Consider the following 5,338-nt stretch of genomic DNA (forward strand, 5'->3'; position numbering starts at 1 on the left):
AAAACAATTACCTTATATCACACTTTTGCAACCTGCATGACCAGACATTGGTTACCGCAGGAATTGTTATTGTCCTCCTGCACTTAAGTTGGCCGGCTGAAGGCCACACACAGTGACCTAGTACGCCTCACAGATCAAGGCCAAACAATGACAGGCTACTTAAATCATTATACACTATTTATCCGTGATGCCAATTACACATTACGCCGTACACTGTGATGACGATTACATATTACGCCGCACACCGTGATGACAATTACACCGCACACCAAGATGCCCATTAGACCCCACACTGTGATGGCAATTACATAATACTCCCCACATCGTAATGCCCATTACACATTATGCCCCATGTGCCGCTGCCGCACAACTGATGCCTTTTACTAATATGCCCCCACAGTGCCAGATATGCCCCCACAGCGCCACACATATGCCCCGACAGTGCCACAAATATATGCCCCCACAGTGACACAAATATATGCCCCCACAGTGACACAAATATATGCCCCCACAGTGACACAAATATATGCCTCCACAGTGACACAAATATATGCCCCCACAGTGCTACACATATGCCCACACAGTGACACAAATATATGCCCCCACAGTGCTACACATATGCCCCCACAGTGCTACACATATGCCCCCAGTGACAGAAATATATGCCCCCACAGTGCCACAAATATATGCCCCCACAGTGCCACAAATATATGCCCCCACAGTGCCACAAATATATGCCCCCACAGTGCTTCACATATGCCCCCACAGTGCCACAAATATATGCCCCCACAGTGCCAAACTCACTTTTTCTCCGCTGCTTCCGAGGGGAGGGGAGCGCATCGTGCCTCTCTCCTTCCCCTGAGCTGAGCCGTCAGCCATTCATTTCATATCTCGCGCCCGAGCTCTGATTGGCTGACAGCGGCAGCCCAGTGACGTGAGCGAGGGGATGGAGAGACGCACAATGCGTTCCCCTCCCCTCTCCAGCGTGGAGTCGGGCCGGCCGGGGAGACAGACAGTCACAGCGGCGGCTACGGGGTGTTGGGGGGGAGACTGCCGGGCGCCCTGGCTGTTTCAGAGGCGGACAAGCCGTGCGGCGCCCCGGGCTGCTGCACGGCTTGTCCGCCTCTAGAAACGGCCTTGCACTCATTACATATGTGCATATGTAATGAGCGGCTCATTATTATGCACGTGCACTCATTATATATGCGCAAAGTGAGAACTACTAGTTCTCATCAGGCACTGGGACTGCCTGTACCCCGCATGGACCCCCACTGCCTCCCCACTCCCCAATCCCCGTGCAGGTAAGCACAAGGGTAGGGGAGGTGGGGGCACAGGGCAGGTAGGGGGGTTAGGCACTCTTTACACTTGGGGGGGGGAGGGATTAGGCACTCTTTACACTGGGGGCGGTTAGGCACTATACATTTTACATGGTTCACTGCAATGGGAATGGTACTTAAATGGTATTTAAAACGGTAATCTGCTGCAGTGGGAATGCTAATACCATTTTAAATACCATTTAAGATTACCAGTACTTTAAACTGGTCTGCAGTGGGAAAGCAGCATTAGTATCAATACTTGCAAACTTCACAAAATATATTGTTAAGCTATTATTGAATACACACTGGGTGATCTCAATTGTTGAGAACATACATGGACTATATCGTTATCGTTATTGCGTGCATATCACCCAGTGTGTACAGTCCATATAGTTAACGATGCGTGCGGACGCAGGTCACTAATGACCCCCACCCCTGATGTCTGTACATGCAGATTAATCTGACAATCTCATCAGTGAATGCATGTACGGTGCGGAGGGGGTGGGTGACCTCTCTGACCGATATCGCTATTGTTCCACCGGGGCACCGTCCATATAGTCACGTCCATAATGTGCACCCAGCATTACTAGTGTTATATAGAAATATCTAATATAATCTAATATAACAGCAAACTGTTAAGCTTAGACACGCCCATATGTGGAGCTAGACACGTCCTTTAAGCAGAGTGTGACACGCCCCTCTCATTGGTGCGCCTTGGTTCAACCTGAGTAATCTCCCTGATTATAGTTTTCAAAAGTAGGCAAATATGATGCAGGTTGTGCTCTGAATACAATGTATATACAGCAAACATGTACTGCAGATAGCTCTTATGCTAAACGTTGCATCAGAAAGCGGATTGTGATGAACTGATGTAAACTGAAAGCAGAATGTCTTACTCTGGGCTATTTCTCTTCCTTCTTGTATCACTCATGTTCAGAGCTCACCGCCTAAATGTCTCGCATGGACGTTCTCCCAGACGTCAGGAGTCAGTAGAAACGCTTATTTGTAATCTTCAGATACTTCCTTTAAATATGACACTGGCATTATTCCATACTTACCTACCCTCCCGGAATGACCCCTACATACCTCCCAACTTTGAGGAGGGAGGAGGAGGGACGCTTTGGGGGCGTGACCTAGCAGGAAGGGGGCATGGCCTGTGCTCACGACGCTCCCAAGGGACTCCTAACTGCCCCCTCCCCCACCGTGGGCCCCGGGAACGTCCCCAAAAAACAGGACGTTCCCGCGTAAGCGGGACAGTTGGGAAGTATGCCCCCATCCCGCCTCTCTGGAAGGGTGGGCAAGCCTCCTGCATTTAGCGGGGCCTCTGCACCAGCCTCCGCACCCCCTCCCTCTGCCAGTGAAATACCGGCATCTTTGTGCTAAATGATGCCAATCGCTTCTTGCGTCATTTAGTACCACCCCCTCCCTGACGAGGCTAGAATCACGGCATTTACCAGAATGGGGGCGGGGCTTAATGACGGCTTCACTGTCGACCTAATAATTCACACCCATCTGTAATCGGGATACAGTGGCTAGGTCGACACTAAGAAGGTCAACATACATTACGTCGACCACTAAAGGTTGACAGGGCTTAGGAAGACACATGAAATAGGTTGACATGGGTAAGGTCGACGGGGTTGGAAGGTTGACACAAGCATTAGGTCAACAATGACAGTCAAAAGGTCGACATTAGTTTTTCATGTTTTTTGTCACAGATGTCGACGTAAGTTGACACGGACAACATATCAGTGTACCGCGTCCCCTCGCACGGCTCACTGCACTCGCCATGCATCGGGCGCGGTGCCTCGCTGCGATTGGCGCACTGTTATATTCTCCCTCCGCGCCCTAGTGGATGGTAGGGTATGAAATGCCGCTTGTTTTGGAAAAAAAAAACCTTCATAGTGTCGACCTAGCATCCGTATGCCAATTACAGATGGGTGTGGATTATTAGGTCGGCAGAAATTAGGTCGACAGCGCATAAATCGACCACTATTGGTCAGCAGACAGTAAGTCGACACAAGAAAAAGGTCAACACGGTCTAGGTCGATACTTACAAAGAAGGTCGACGTGGAAATGGTCAACACAGGAAAAGGTCAACATAAGTTTTTTTTTTTTTTTTTAGTTGGTGTCTGCTGGGCTCGCCCCGCACAATTATAATCTAACCCTATGCCCACGTGGATGAAGTAAGAACAGTCAGTAAAAAATAAAATCATGAAAAACTCATGTCACCCGTTTCATGTGTTGACCTTTAACCTGTCAACCTTTTGCTTGTGTCACCTGTCAATGTCGACCTAGACCATGTCAAACTTCTTCATGTGCTGTTTGACTGTTAATCTAATTACTGTTAACCCATCCATTGGCTGGATACCATTACATATACCCTACATCATATACACCAATAACTATAATTACAGATACATTACATCAGTGGTTCTCAACCTCGGTCCTCAAGGACAGTGCACATTCTCCAGGTCTCCACATAGAATCACAGGTGAAATAATTAGCTGTGGATCTTTTAAAATGTGTCAGTGAGTATTGAGTGCACCTGCCAGGACTGAGGTTGAGAACCACTGCATGACATCATACACACCAATAGCTAGAACCCCACTAAATAGACTCTATGGGTGAGATTCTATGGGATGCGCTAAATGCGCATGTTTTATTCGCGCACCACATCGCCGCAAATCGCCTTTTTCTAATTCGCACTTTTCAGCCAAAATTCGATTATTTAATGTGATGCGCATTGGAGGCTGAAAAGTGCGAAGAGGGGCGATTTGCGGCGAAGTGGTGCGCTCTATTTAGTCCTGAAAATGTGCGATTTTCATGTCTGAAAATCGCACATTTGCAGGACAGCGCAAAGTGTAAAAAAAAAAACCGAGCGCGGGGTCCCCCGCCCGAGTATAACCAGCCCCGGGCTCACTGAGCCGGTGCTGGTGACATAAAATCAGGGTCCCCGACAAATAGGGGTCCCCTTGATTTCATGAAACCAGCAACAGGCTCAAGGTCCGGCGCTGGTTCCCAAAATACGGGGGACAAAGTGACTAGGGGTCCCCCGTATTTTAAGAACCAGCACCGGACACAACCAGCCAGCAGGGTAATGCCACAGCCGGGGGAAACTTATTATATAAGCTCCCGCGGCCAAAGCATTAACCCCCTGGCTGGTCAGCATGGGCAGGGGTCCTGGGGAAGTGGGGACCCCCCCCCCAATGAAGGGGTCCCCCCCCTCCAGGACTTACCAGCCCATGCTGATAGTCCGGGGCTGTCCCCGATGCCCCTGGGCGGTGGGCATCGGGCTGATGGCTTGTGTAAAAAAAGAAGTCAAACTATTGTTTTATACTGGCGAACTATGAGTCCCAGCAAGCCTACCCCACATGCTGGGACTTGGAGAACCACAAGTCCCAGCATGCGGGGCATTAAAGGGCCCGCTGGCACTTGTAGTTCAGCAGTACAAAAAATAGTTAACAAAATCACACTGACACACTGTAAAATAAAAGTTTAATACACACAAAACACACACACACTGATACTTACCTACCTTGAGCCCATAGGTCGGTCCCTGGATCCTGGGTCCGTCCTCCGGGGCTCCAGGGCAGAAGAGTCCGGTTCCGGGGCCTTGGTCCTGGTTCCGGGGCTGGTCCTGGGGTTCCGGGGCTCCTGGGCTGCAGAATCCGGGGTCCGGGATCCGAGGTAGTCCCCAGGGGTACCTAAGGAAGCAAATCCAACTCACCTGGTCCCCGGCGACGACCTCGGAATCCTCTCCAGTGACAGCGCTACTCCAATGTGGTATCCGGCTCGCAGGACTTTGACAGGCGCTGAGATGTTTCCTCCTCTGCGTCTCTGCACAGAATGATTTCTTGGCCAATCAGGAGCCGAGAAACTCGGCTCCTGATTGGCCAGAAATCATTCTGAATACAGATGCCGAGGAAGTAACATCTCAGCGCATCCAGAGCAGAGATGTTTCCTCCTCGGCGTCTCTAGTTAGAATGATTTCTGGCCAATCAGGAGCCGAGTTTCTCGGCTCC

Source organism: Crinia signifera, chromosome 7, assembly GCF_055691185.1.
Source record: "Crinia signifera chromosome 7, ASM5569118v1, whole genome shotgun sequence".
In the NCBI taxonomy this organism is placed as follows: domain Eukaryota; kingdom Metazoa; phylum Chordata; class Amphibia; order Anura; family Myobatrachidae; genus Crinia; species Crinia signifera.